The sequence below is a fragment of the Bos javanicus genome, chromosome 7 (genome assembly GCF_032452875.1).
Source record: "Bos javanicus breed banteng chromosome 7, ARS-OSU_banteng_1.0, whole genome shotgun sequence".
Lineage (NCBI taxonomy): Eukaryota > Metazoa > Chordata > Mammalia > Artiodactyla > Bovidae > Bos > Bos javanicus.
In genome coordinates, this window is record NC_083874.1 from 12,030,911 (window position 1) to 12,045,979 (window position 15,069).

The 15,069-nt window shown below is 48.0% G+C and overlaps 1 long non-coding RNA gene across 3 annotated transcripts in view; it reads right to left on the reverse strand.

The window, feature by feature from the left end:
• The window catches only part of LOC133250569 (uncharacterized), a 33,987-nt gene that overhangs the window by 7,353 nt on the left and 11,565 nt on the right, over positions 1-15,069 (reverse strand). For all 3 annotated transcript variants that reach the window (XR_009737353.1, XR_009737354.1, XR_009737352.1), the window contains exons 2-3: positions 10,085-10,164; positions 7,978-8,188 (exon numbers count right to left, since the gene is read on the reverse strand). This is a non-coding gene — a long non-coding RNA (uncharacterized LOC133250569). The remainder of the gene's footprint in view (positions 1-7,977; positions 8,189-10,084; positions 10,165-15,069) is intronic.

The window sequence follows — 15,069 nt, forward strand, 5'->3', positions numbered from 1 at the left end:
TGGATACTATTCCACTGTGTTGCTGGACATGTGGCTTGTTTCTACCTTTTGATGACTGTCAATGGTGCTACGCTACATTTGCACATACAAGTTTTTGTTTTTACACCTGTTTTCAATTCTTTGGGATAGATACAGGGGTGGAATTTCTGGGTCTTATGAAAACTCTATGTTTAGCTTTTTGAGGAAAGGAAGTTTTTTAATATTTATTTGTTTGTTTGGCTCTGTTAGGTCTCAGTTGCAGCATTTGGGATCTTTGATCTTCATTGGGGCATGTGGGATCTTTAGTTGCAGCAGGGGAGACCTGGTTCCCTGACCCAGGATCAAACCCAGGCCCCCTGCATTGGAAGCACAGAATCTTAACCACTGGAACACCAGGGAAGTCCTAACAGGAGATTATTTTGAAAGATATATTTATTTCCTAGTGCAACATAGCCAAAATACAATCATTTCAACATGTGATAGATATGATTCTCATAGTAATCTTTCATGATCATTTTTTATACTGAGTTTTTGAAACCCAGGGGATGCTTTTCACTCAGATCACATCTCCATTCAGATCAGCACCTTTTAAGCACCCAATAGCCCTGTGTGGCTCATGACAACTGTCCTAGACAGCACTGGTCGACCTCACACACCTGGCGTCATTCTCGAGCTCTGTTGTCCCTGGGGGTCACCCCTATTACTGCCCACTAGTGTCCAGATGCAAGACCCCACTCATCTGTGGGCCTCAGCACTGGGGTAAGAGGGTGACACCTACCCAGTCAGGTTGGACAATCCCTGTTCTGCCACACACACATATGCATCCTGCTATGATCTGGACATTTGTGCCCCACAAAATTCACATGCTGAAGCCATAACCTTCAGTGTGATGGTATTAGGAGGTGAGGCTTTTGGGGTGATCAGGTCATGAGGGTGGAGTCCTCGTGAATGGTATTGTTGCTGTGGTTTAGTTGATCAGTCGTGTCCAACTCTTTGCAACCCCATGGACTGTAGCCCTCCAGGCTTCTCCATCCATGGGATTCTTCAGGCAAAAATACTGGAATGGGTTGCCATTTCCTCCTCCAGGGAATCTTCTCCACCCAGGGATCGAACTCATGTCTCCTGCGTTGGCAGGCGGATTCTTTACCACTGAGTCACAAGGGAAGCCCATGTGAATGGTATTAGTGCCCTTATAAAAGGAATCCTGGTGGTTAAGACTCTGAGATCTCACTGCCAAGGGCCCAAGTTCAATCCCTGGTCCAGGAACTTAGATCCCACAAGCCTCAAGATGTGTCTAAATAAATAATTTTTTTCATACCTTTAAAAAAAAAGGAACACCAGAGCACTGGCTTGTCTTTTCTCCCATGTGAGGACTCAGTGAAAAGACACCATGACTAGGTGAGCCACACAGCCCTCACTGGATACCAGACCTGCTGGCACCTTGATCTTGGACAATCCAGCCTCCACAATGTGAGGAATAAGTGTCTGGTGTTTATAAGCCTTTCAGTCTATGGTATTCTGTTATAACAACCTAAAGATACATTTCCCACCCTGGACTCAGCCTTCTGATCAATAAAATAGGAGTGTGGTAAGAACAGTGTGTGCAGGCCCCTGGGAGCTGCCCGGCACCACATGTGCATATGGTCCCAACTAGGGCAGCACATGGTGATGCTGTAAAAGCAAGAAAAGATTACCGCGCATCCTCAGGAGGATGTGGATGCCTCTGGAATTCTGCAGGTATTATGCAGCTACATGTATGCTAAGTCACTTAATCATGTCTGACTCTTTGTGACCCCATGGACTGTAGCCCGCCAGGCCCCTCTGTCCATGGGATTCTCCAGGCAAGAATATTGGAGTGGGTTGCCATGCCTTCCTCCAGGGGATCTTCCCGACTCAGGGACTGAACTCTAGTCTCTTATATGTCCTGCACTGGCAGGCGAGTTCTTTACCACTAGCACCACCTGGGAAGCCCTATATGGCTACAGAGGCCACTGAACAAGCCCAGGGAGCATCACTGGCCTTCAGCTGCCTGTGGGTACCCCTGAATCAGGCGGTCATTCATTGGGCTTCTCACGTGGCACAGAGCTGGGGCAGGGGTTGGGAGGGAGACCTGAGCAAGGAGATATCAGAACAGTAGGGGCCAAGCAGCTGGGGCTGCTACAGAATTATTTCCTGAAGAGTTTGCTCCCAGCTTCTCAGGGTGGACCCAGCCAAGCATTGGGGGCCACACCAGCCTTCCCTCTGACTCATGAATCCTGGTGGGAACCCCACAGTGGAGGCAGAGAAAGCAGCCTTTAAATAGAGCTCTGAACCATCTGAGACTGTGGGCTGATGGAAGGAAGCCAGAGGCCGCCCCTGGCCCAGCCACAGGCCTGGAGAGGCTGGGCTCTGATAACCCCACCTCTCTGCCTTCTCCTCGCTCCCCTTGCAGCCTCTAACAGCCCACTGCCACGAAACCCAGCCTCAGATGTTTTGGCTTTATGAAAATGCAGGATATAAAAAGAACCATGGGGCGGATGGAAGGGTGGGGAATGGCCACCAGCTTGCTAAAAGCTACCACCCCCAGGCTGCCCCTAGTGCAGCAAGCATCCCGCTCTCCCCAACCACCACCCTTAGAGATGCAGGCTCATGCTTGTGTGCAGACGCATTGTGACAAGCCAGCATTTGGAATCAGGGATAAGGAGGCCAGCCAGTTGGGGGGAAGCCAAGTCTGACTTTATAAAGGTCTCTCTCCTGGGCCAGAACTGGGCGCTGGCCATTGTAATTTATGCAGATGCTCCCAGTTGAAGCAAGTCAAGCCTGCCCCAGGAGCTTACCTCTCAGTGTGGGGGTGAGGAGGCACCTCGACACTGCGGACCTCTGGCTGCCGGGCCCAGCCTGGCCTCCCCAGGCTCTGAACAGTGCATTCAGAAATGACCACCTGTCAACAGCATCATCTATGTGCCCCCTCAGCCCCACCTCCTCCCAATCACGCTTCCGGTCCTCACTTCTGCCCCCTGGTCCAGCTCTTCATGCCCACTGCTCAACTTCCAGAGACCCTTGCTCCAGGGTAACTGCAGCCCCCAACCAGCCGCCCCTGCTCCCAACCCCTGGGCTCTCTGCTCATGCAGCCCACCCCAGCTGCAGCCTAAGCTCCCCACACCACTAGGAGCTCAAGATGTCCACCACCTGCCTTGGCCCATTTCTCCCTCCCTTGCCAGGACTTTGTGCTGATCCTTTCACTATACATAGACAGGCTTGCCAGGTGGCTCACATGGTAAAGAATCTGCCTGCAGTGCAGGAGATCTGGGTTCAACACCTGGGTGGGGAAGATCCCCTGGAGGAGGGCATGAAACCCACTCCATTATTCTTGCCTAAAGAATCCCATTGACAGAGGAGCCTGGCGGGCTACAGTCTATGGGGTCGCAAAGAGTTGGACACGACTGACTAACACACACATTCCACTATACATAGGGCAGGGTGCCAGGCAAAGGTCAGGAGCTGGGAACGCACAGCGGTAAGACAGGCGCTGTCACACCCTCATGGACTCCCAGTCAGATGGAGGAGGCAGAGGGCACATCAACAAACCTACACTAACAAACCAAAAAGAAAAGGCAGGGAAAGAATGAATTACAACTGAGATGTGTCCTATGAGGGAACAGCGGGGAGCACTGTAGAGAGGTGGACCTTCCTCAGGAGGGGAAAGGAACGTGTACACAAGGATCCCATAGAAGAAGAGGGAAGAGTGGGGACTTTTTATACAGGGAAAGAAGCTCTGCTGTTGATGTTGTTTAGTCCATAAGTCGAGTCAGACTCTTTGCAACGCATAGGCTGTAGCCCACCAGGCCCCTCTGTCCATGGGATTTCCCAGGCAAGAATACTGGAGTGGGTTGCCATTTCCTCCTCCAAGGAATCTTCCGGACACAGGGATTGAACCTGAGTCTCCTGCTTGGCAGGTGGATTCTTTACCACTGAGCCACTGGGAAGGCCCTAAATAAGCTTGGAGAAGGAGGAAATTGAGATCAAGATGCCATGTGCATCCCCCTTGGGACTATTTGGTCTCTATCCTGAGAACAGTAGGGGCCTACTGAGGGTTCAGGAGAGCCGGCATGCTCAGACTTCAATTTGTGCAAGCTCACTGACTTCGAGACAGAAAGGACAGTGATTACCAGGGATTGGGGTGAGGGGAATGAGCAGTCATTGCTTAATGAGGACAGAGTTGTTTCATTGTGTTTTGGCTATGCTGCATGGCTTGTGGGATCTCGGTTCCTAGACCCGGGATCATGCCTCCTGCACAGAAAGCTCAGAGTCCTAACCACCAGGGAGTTCCCAGGGACAGTTTCAGTTTGGAACGATGAAAAAGTTTAGGAGCTGGATGATGGTGATGGTTGGGTGACAGTGTAAATGTATGTAAAGCCACGAACTTTCACTTAAAAATGGTTTAAAAATGATAAATCTTATACATATCTTACCACAACTTATAAAAGTTTAAAAAGGAAAAATTTAATTTAGGTATATTTATGTCATAAGTTAAGGTGGAAGTAACCCACATGCCCCTCCACAAATGAATGGATTTAAAAAATTGTGGTACATCCATGCAATGGAGTATTCATTCAGAAAAGGATTGAGCTTTAGATACCTGCTACAAAGTGAATGAGTTTCAAAAACAAGCTAACAGGAATTCCCTGGTGTTCCAGTTGTTAGGACTCTGCACACGTTCATTGCCGAGAGCCTGGGTTCGATCCTTGATCATAGAACTAAGATCCCACAAGACATGAGCATGGCCAAAAACAAAATAAACAAACAAAAACCCCACCAAGCTAATGAAAGACTACCTGGTGTACGATTCCATTGATATGAAATGTCCAGAAGAGGGAAACCCACAGAGACAGAAAACAGATTACTGGTTGCCAGAGATTAAAGGAAGGGGGTGGGAGTGACAGCTCACAGGTACAGGGTTTCTTGGTGTGACGGAAGCTTCCTGCAGATGGGTAGTTGGTGACGGTTGCCCAACCTTGTGTTTCTCCTAAATGCCAGGGCCTTGTACACTTTAAAATGGTTAACTTTATGTTCATATATTTTGTCTCCATTTTTTTTTAAAGGAAAGAAGAAAAAAGAAAGAAAGATAGGAAAGTTAAGTGTGCAGGCTACACTGAGAAAAGAGATGAGGGGTCAGGGACACTGAAGCATGAAGTTGGGGCACATCTCCAGACCCAGACAGTGACAGATGATGGCACCAGGGAGGGACAGGGAAAAGCAGAGGAAAGGGAGAAACAGGAGGTAGGGTCCCATGACTGGTTAGATGACAGGGTGGTGGTGGTTCATGGGATGCTTCTGTCTCATCTGTCAGCTCTGGTGGGTGGCCAGGGGTGGGGATTACTCGAGGCAGATCTAGGCTTCCTGTCTGTGACCCTGCTGTGCCTCCATCAGCCTGCCAGTCTCAGCGCTCAACCCCATATCACCTTGAAGACACGAATGTCCCCTCCCCGGGGGGTATCCCCATCATCCTCTCCCTAGTGTTAATCATCAGAACCTTCTGCGTGTCCCCGTGCCCCTCCAACACCGACTCCTTCCAACCTCTTTGCTGTGCCAACCAGTAGACACCCCCAAAAGCCCCAAGTCAGCATCAGCTGACATTCAGACCTCAGGCTCCTTTAGAGCAGGGGTCTACAAAGATCTGGAAAGGGCTGGACTGGAAATATTTTCTGCTTCAAGGGCCAGGCTGTCTCTGTTGCAATGACTCAATTCTGCTTTGTAGCATAAAAGCAGCCCGGGATAATAGGTAAACAAATGAGCACAACTGTGTGTCAATAAAACTTTATTTATGGGACTTCCGTGGTGGCCCAGTGATTAAGACTCTGCCAGTTCGATCCCTGCCGCGAGCCACTGAACGACTAAGCCCAAGCTCCACAACTATGAAGCCGAGGTACCTAGAACCTGTGCTCTATAATGAGAGAAGCCACCACAATGCCCCTGCTCGCTGCAACTAGAGAAAGCCCATGCACAGCAATGAAGGCCTACCAAAGCCAAAACATAAATTAAATTTTAAAAACAACTTTATTTATGGACTCTGACTTTTCAGATAATTATTTTATTTTTTATTTATTTGACTGTGCCAGGTCTCAGTTGCAGCACCTGGGCTCTTCCATCTCCATTGCAGCATGAAGGCTCTTTTAGTTGTGGTATGCAGTATTTTTAGTGGCTACATCCAAACTCTTAGTTACAGCATATAAACTCTTAGTTGGGGCATGTGGGACCTAGTTCCCTGACCAGGGATTGAACTCAGGCCCCCTGCTGTGGGAGCACAGAGTCTTAGCAAATGGACCACCAAGAAAGTCCCATGGACTTTTTAATTGAAATATATTTGACATGTAACATTGTATAAATTTAAGGTGTCCAACATTTGATACATTTATATAGTATAACTGACATATATTGTAATATGGTTGCGATTGTATCCATAATTAGCACCTCTGTGAAAATGTTGGTCTCTCAGTCATGTCCAACTCTTTGTGATCCCCTGGACTGTAGCCCACTAGGCTCCTCTGTCCTTGGAATTCTCCAGGCAAGAATAATGGAGTGGCTAGCCATTCCCTTTTTCAGGGGATCTTCCCAATCCAGGGATCAAACCTGGGTTTCCTGCATTGCAGACAGATTCTTTAACGTCCGAGCCACCAGGGAAGCCCAGATGTTATATAATCAACATTTCTTTTTAGTGGTGGAAATAGTTAAGTTGCTAGTCTCTTAGCAAGTCTGATGATTATAATACAACATTTAAACCTGTATTTACTCTTCTGTGCATCTGTGGAATTCTAGGATTTATTTACTACTTAGTCCAAGTTTATACCCTTCAGCAATGTCTGTTCTATCCCCCCCAGCTCCTTGGTCACTGAAATTTGAATTGTAGATCATTTTCAAATTGTGAATTGTTTTTTCCAGCCATTTGAAAATGAAAAGGCCATTCTTAACTCACTGGCTGTACAGGAACAGGCAATAGGCTGCATTTAGCAACCAAGGCTGTGGATAACTCCAAACTATCTCTTGCCCACATTTGCCCCTTATAATAGTGTATATCAGGGAGTCTTGGGTATCTTTATAAGGGCACTAATCCCATTCACAAGAGACCCACCCTCATGACCTCATTCCCTTCCAAAGGCTGTACCTCCTAATATTATCACCGTGGTGGTTAGAATTTCAATACAGAGTGAGGGGGTGGAGACACAAACATTCAGACCACAGTTGTGAGTATCCAGGGTTTTTTTAAATTAGTATTATTGGCAATTCTCTGGTGGTCCATTGGCTAAGATCCCAATACAGGGGCCCGGTTCAATTCCTTGTCAGGGTACTAGATCCCATGTGCCACAACTAAGACCCACTGCAGCCAAATAAATTAAAAAAAAAACAACTGCTCTGAGACACTGCCTTGACACCTGGGATACCAGGTCTCGTCATCATGGCCACAGTCAGAAAACAGAAAACTCCTAAGCACTCCCAGGGTCCCCAGCTGCCCAGGAAGAACAGGTTGGCAGAGGCCAGATGAGGGGCTTTCCAGTGACAAACACAGACCTCCCTTCCACGCCTCCACTAGGAAGAATATTCAAACATGTCCCTGACTATCTTTCTCAATTAGCCATCACTCTGCTTTCCCCCAGCACTCTCTCCTCTAATAACCCCAGTGTATTTTCTTAAAGGTGTTTATGTTTTTCAGAGCTTATCAGTGTATTTAAGCATCAAATATTGCCTGTCCCCACCTCCTCAATGGAAGGACAACCATTTGTACAGTCCAGAGATCAGTTAGGAATAAGTCTCGGTTGGGGTTGTTGTTGTTCAGTGGCTCAGTCATATCTGACTCTTTGCTACCCCATGAACTGCAGCACGCCAGGCTTCCCTATTCTTCACCATCTCCCAGAGTTTGCTCAAACTCATGTCTATTGAGTCAGTGATGCCATCCAGCTATCTCATCTTCTTCTGCCCCCTACTCCTCCTACGCTCAATATTTCCCAGCATCAAAGTCTTTACCAATGAGTCGGCTCTTTGCATCAGGTGGTCAAAGTATTGGAGCTTCAACTTCAGCATCAGTCCTTCCAATGAGTATTCAGGACTGATTTTCTTTAGGATGGACTGGTTTGATCTCCTTGCAGCCCAAGGGACTCTCAAAAGTCTTCTCCAACACCACAGTTCAAAAGCATCAATTCTTCTGGGCTGGGTGGTCATAACAATTTCACTCTGCCTGTGTAGTGAAAACACACACCTCAGATCGGGACTAGAACCCATTTTTTAAAAATATATGGATCGTTTTTCAAAGTATTTCTTGAATTTGTAACAATATTGCTTCTATTTTGTTTTGTTTTGTTTTGCTGATAAGCATGTGGGGTCTTAGCTTCCCTACCAGGGATCAAACCCACATCCCCTGCACCAGAAGGTGAAATCTTGACCACTGAACAATGAGGAAAGTCCTTGGCTGTCTTTTTTTAATATTATTTTTATTTATTTGGCTGTACTAGGTCTTAGTTGCAGCACACGGGATCTTCAATCTTCATTGAGGCATGTGGGATTTTTGTTTCGGCAGGTGGGATCTAGTTCCCTGACCAGGGATCAAACCAGGCCCTTGCACTGGGAGCACAGAGTCTCAGCCACTAAACCACCAAGGAAGTCCACCCCACTGTCATAAGGAGACCAAACCAGTCAATCCTAAAGGAAATCAACCCTGAATATTCATTGGAAGGACTGAAGTTGAAGCTGAAGCTTTGGCCACCTGATGTGAAGCGCCAACTCATCAGAAAAGACCCTGATGCTGGGAAAGACTGAAGGCAGAAGGAGATGATAGTTGGATGGTATCACCAACTCAACGGACATGAGTTTGAGCAAACTCATGGGAGATGGTGAAGGAGAGGGAAGCCTGGCGTGCTGCAGCCCACGGGGCCGCAAAAAGTCGGACATGACTGAATGACTGAACAAGAACAACAAATCTATTACAGTGAGCACATAATGAGGCTCGAGGTCCACTGGAAATCTCATCTTCCACCATGTTATATCTAATCACTTCTGAAAAGTTTATGTTGTATCCTCAATGACAACATCACTCTTTTATTTATATTATAATTGTATTTAATTCATTAATTTATGCTCTGGCCGCTGCATGCAGGCTTTCTCTAGTTGCAGTGCACGGGCTTCTTATTCATGGCTTCTCACTGCAGTGCCCCTCCACACACACACTGCAGAGTATGGGCTCCAGGGCACACAGGCTTGGGAGTTGTGGCATGTGGACTTAGCTGCCCCAAGATACATGGGATCTTCCCAGACCAGGGATCAAATCTGTGTCCCTTGCATTGGCAGGCAGTCTTAAAAACTGGACCAGCAGGGAAATCCTATGTCACACTTTTAAAGGTTGTGCCCCGCCCCCTTCCCTCCTGTCTCAATAGAACAAAAGCAGCCGCAGATATGAGGATGACTGCTATCAGGAAACAAAACAGAAACAAGTGTTGATGGGGACATGGAGAAACTGGAGCTCCTGTGCATTGTTGACAGGAACGTGAAAGAGTATAGCCACTGTGGAAAACTCTACGGAGGTTTCTCAAAAACTTAAAAATGGAATTACCACACAACCTAGCAATTCCAGCCAAAAGAACTGAAAGCAAGGTCTCCAAGAAATATTTGTGCATCCATGTTCACAGCAGTATCGTTCACAATAGCTAACACAAGGAACAAACCAAGGCTTGGAATTACCAAAATGTGTTATATCCCCACCGTGGAATATTATTCAGCCTTTAAAAGGAAGGAAGGATAAAATTAAATAAATAAATAAAAGGAAGGAAGGAGTTCCCTAGTGGTGCGCTGCATAAGAATTCACCTGCCAATGCAGCAAACACGAATTCGATCCACGGTCCAGGAAGATTCCACGTTAGATTCCAGCAGCTAAGCCCATGCGCCACAACCACTGTGCCTGTGTGCCCCACAGCCTGTTCTCCACAGCAAGAGAAGCCACAGCAATGAGAACCCCGAGCACCATAATGAAGAGTCATCCCCACTCACCACAACTAAAGAAAGCCTGTGCAAAGCAAGGAAGACCCTGCACAGCCAAAAATTTAAAAAGTAATTAAAAAGAAGCTATTGTCTAGGGACTCACCTGGCAGTCCAGTGGTTAAGACTCCACGCTTCTCCTGCAGAGGGAGTGGGTTCCTTGGTCGGGGAATTATTAATAAGATCCTGCATGGGGCAAAGTGTGGCAAAAAAAATTTAAAAATAGTAATAATAGATACATAAAAAGAAAGGAAATTCTGATACATGTTACAACTTGGATGAACCTTGAGGACATTCTGCTAAGTGAAATAAACCACTCACAAAAAGACAAATACTGTATAATTCTTATAAGCACTTATATCAAGTACTTAGATTAGTCAAAATCATAGAGACAGAAAGTAGAATGATGGTTTCCAGGGGCTGAGGGGAGGTGAACGGGAGAGTTAATAGGTATAGAGCTTCAGATTTACAAGAGTTGTGGGGGTGGGACTTCCCTGGTGGTCCAGTGGTTAGGACTCCGGGCTGCCACTGGAGGGGGTAGTTCAAACCTTGGTCAGGGAACTAAGATCCTGCATACTGCACAGAACAGCCAAAAAGTAGGGGAAAAATGGGGGTGGGGGGGTGGGGAAGAGTTGCGGGGATAGATGATATAATGGTTGCAGAGCAATATAAATGTATTTAATGCCACTTATCTGTATGCTTAAAAAATAGCTAAGATGGTACATTTTTGTCATGTGTATTTTAACTCAATTTTTTTTAAAAATGGCACATGAGTCTGAACAAAGTCCAGGAGATAGTGAAGGACAGGGAAGCCTGGCATGCTGCAGTCCATGGGGTCGCAGTCCATGGGGACACAACTGAGCGACTGAACAACAACAGCAAAGCAGCCAGACAGGAATGGACATGACTGTATAAACGTAATTTACAAGGGCTGAAATCATAATTCGTAAGATTTTTATGTTTCAAGGAATAATCTTTTGTTTTCAACTGCTTAAAAATATCAAAACTAGATTTCCTTGGTGGTCCTGTGGTTAAGACTCTGAGCTTCCATTGCAGGGAGCTCAATGATTTGATTCCTGGTGGGGGAACTATGACCGAACGATGCCCCAGGCATTGCCCTACAACCAAAAATAAAAAAGAAAGAAAAACAGAAAAAAGTGTCAAAACCATTCTGAGCCTGAGGGCTGTGCAGAGAAGAGGAGCGGATGTTCTCCCCATCCCCCCTCCGTCCCCCACCCTGCCACTCCCCACCCTGAGCTGGGTTGTGGTTTGGGGATTCAGGTCTAGTTCACCTCTTGCTTTCCTGCACATCTCACGTCTGACTGGGAACAGACGAGGCTGTACAGAAAGCTGCATCGATAAACACATGTGTGCATGAATATGGCAAGAGCACACTCCTGCTTTGCAGCCAGCCAGACTACAGGCAAACCCTGGTGGTGCCTTCTCTTCTTTCCTGAGCAGCCTTAGGAAAACCACTTAACCTGTCTGGGCCTCTGTGTTTTCAACTGTAGATGATCCAGCATGGTGCTATGCAGGACATGCCTCCACTTCTAGGACCTCCCCTGTCCTCCCCGCCTCTGCCCCTGGGAAACCCGGGAGGTCTATAAGAGGGAGCTCGCTCTCTACACTGGCTCACTCCTCACTGCCACCAGGCCAGTGCCTGAGACTGCCCCACCACACACACTCTCTCATTCTGGCCTAAATATATTCCAACCTTAGAGATATCTCATGCCCCACACACATTTCTGTTTTCCTGCCATAGCCTAGTGCCAAGGAAAAGAAAAAAATCCCACCGGTGGGGAGCAGGGAGGGAAGATGTTGGTGGTGTGCAGGGGAGTGTGAAATGCAGCCTCAAGGGTCCTGGTCTTAATGGGGTGCTGGGAAAGCTGGATGAGGGGGACACCCCACCCTGCACCCTGTTTCTCTCCTGGGCTCTGCCGCTCTGAGTCACCACTCTGGCAGTTGCTGGCCGGGAGCCAGGGCTGGGTGGGATGTGAGGGCAGCAGGCAGGCGGGCAGGGAGGCCTACTTTAGCTTCTGGTTTCTTCTCCACACCCACGAGGGCCCTTGGATCTCAGAACACACACCTGGGCAACACCCAGTAAATTCTGATGCCAGGTCAGGGCTCCCCACGCCTTCTGGCTCCTGGGCTGTGTCTGGGCCATCGCCCACCTCTGGGAACCAGGAAGGAAGAAAAGCTGGCCTGTCTCCACCCACCAGGACCTGGGGAACCGGCACCCCATGGCCTAGGATGACAGTCCCACTCAATCTCTCCCCAAGATGCCAGAACCTGCCAATCACCTCCATCCTCAGAACTCTATACCTGTTTGGGGGAAAAGACACACACACACAGTGATACTTTGCAGGCAGGCATCTATGTAAAGAGGCAGGGCAGTCAAAAGTGGGTGGTGAGCCTGCCCTCCACCCCACACCAACAGGAAGCCACATCTGGGGACATTATTTGTTGCCATGACTGTAGGAGGTAGTGCTCCGGTACCCAGTATAGACAGATAGGATTGGGGCGGGGGGTGGGGGAGGGGGGAGCCTGAAGAAAGAGAACCAGACTTCCTTGACAAACGTGAAGTCATTTTTAGCTTAAGCCATTTGGGGATTTTAGCCTGGCCATAAGGCTTGTCCTTGAACAGGTCTCAGTAATCAATGATCTCAAGGGAAGTGAGGGAATGGAATAACCTAGGAAAAGCAGTCAGGAAACAATTGTTCAGCCATAAAACGCAGTCCTGGTTCCTCCTGAACAATCTGATACAGGTCTTTGAGTTCTGCAGGAACTAAGCCCCCCTCCGCCAAGGTGGAGGATACAATGATTTTGTTGACCCTCCTGACTTGAACCAAATAGAGCTTGGACTCTATTTTGTTTAGTCCCTCATTCCTGTCCGACTCCTTGTCACCCCATGGATTGTATGTAGCTCACCAGGCTCCTCTGTCCATGGGGTTTTCAGGCAAATACTGGAGTGGGGTGCCATTTTCTTCTCCAGGGATCTTCCCCACCCAATTCTCCTGCATTAGCAGGCAGGTTCTTTAAAACTGAGCCATCTGGGAAGCTTTGGCTGAATTCTATGCTGCGTTCTCCTCTGCTCAAGCCAGCTCCTGAATAAGCATGTATCCTTAGCTTAAAACTTCCCCAATTTTGCTGGTCTTGGAGACACGGCTTTGGGAAAGCTCGCTGGTGTTCTTCAGTTCAGTTCAGTCACTCAGTCCTGTCTGACTCTCTGCGACCCCATGAACCTCAGCATGCCAGGCCTCCCTATCCATCACCAACTCCCGGAGTTTACCCAAACTCATGTCCACTGAGTTGGTGATGCCATCCAACCATCTCATCCTCTGTCGTCCCTTCTCCTCCTGCCCTCAATCTTTCCCAGCATCAAAGTCTTTTCAAATGAGTCAGCTCTCTGCATCAGGTGGCCAAAGTATTGGAATTTCAGCTTCAACATCAGTCCTTCCAATGAACACCCAGGACTGATCTCTTTTAGGATGGACTGGTTGGATCTCCTTGCAGTCCAAGGGACACTCAAGAGTCTTCTCCAACACCATAGTTCAAAAGCCTGGTGTTCTTACTTGCTGCCAAGTATTAAGCCGCTCCTCCCCCTGATCTTTGACTTGGTTGTGTCTTTCTTTTTTCTAAATATTTGGTTGCCTCACGTCTTAGGACCCTTGCTGCACATGTGAGGTCTTTCATTGCTGCGTACACTTCTCTAGTTGCAACTTCTCTCTAGTTGTGGTGCATGGGCTCCAGAGCGGGGGTGGGTGGTGGGGGTGGGGATTGTTATGGGTTGTGATTCAGACTTAGTTGTCCTGCGGTATGTGGGATCTTATCCCCCCCACCCCTCAGAGATGGAACCTGAATCTCCTGCATTGGAAGGCAGATTCTTAACCACTGGACCACCAGGGAAATTCCTTGGTGGTGTCTGGCTTGATGCCCAACCAAGAAGTGAACCCAGTTTCCAGGTAACACTAGTGGATGGAAGCCAGGACTGCAACTCAGCATTCTAAGATGCACCAGGCAGCAGCCCCATCATTCCCAACAGGGAACGATCCAGCCTCAAAAGTCGAGAGTCAAGAAATTGGCACTTTTTTGCTATCTAGTAGACTACATATTGGAGAAGGCAATGGCACCCCACTCCAGTACTCTTGCCTGGAAACTCCCAGGGACAGAGGAGACTGGCAGGCTGCAGTCCATGGGGTCGCTAACAGTCGGATATGACTGAGCGACTTCACTTTCACTTTTCACTTTCATGCACTGGAGAAGGAAATGGCAACCCACTCCAGTGTTCTTGCCTGGAGAATCCCAGGGATGGCAGAGCCTGGTGGGCTGCCGTCTATGGGGTTGCACAGACTCGGACACGACTGAAGTGACTTAGCAGCAGCAGCAGCAGCAGCAGACTACATATTAGCTGGCAAGCTATCCAAACTCACTATGCCTCAGTTTCCACAATGTGAAATGAGGATAAGGCAATAAATCTTTGTGATGACGACTCCAGAGGTGAAGTGCCTAAACTAGGAAGCAACAGCTGTTGTGATGACTGTCGTTCTTAAGACCTACAGATCTGGGATTTCCCTGGTGGTTCAGCGGTTAAGAATTCACGTTCCAATGCAGGGGACTCAGGTTCGATCCCTGGTCAGGGCACTAAGACCCCACATACATCGGGGCAACCAAGCCTGTGCACAACTAAAGACACCTGTGCACTGCAGCAAGCAATCCCACATGCTGCAATGAAGATCTCCCATGCTGCAACTAAGACCCAACGCAGCCAAATAAATAAATACTTTTTTTTAAAAAAAGGCAAATGACTATTTAAAAAAAAAACAACCTTACTCTCCAAAGTCTCTCATAGATCCGAGTTCAAATCTGAAATTTGTATAAGTGCTATCACTGCCCATCTCAGAGTCATGGGAGGAGAGACAGGTGAACTGCTGGGGCACACAGCCTCAGTGAATGTGGGGGACACAGGGGGACCGAGTGACTCTCGCTGAGCTCAGAAGTGTCTGAGCCTAGAAGGGACATCAGGGAACAAAAGACCACCTGGCTTCTGGGTACAACAGATGCCATGGCAACGGGGCAGGATGGGCTCTGCTC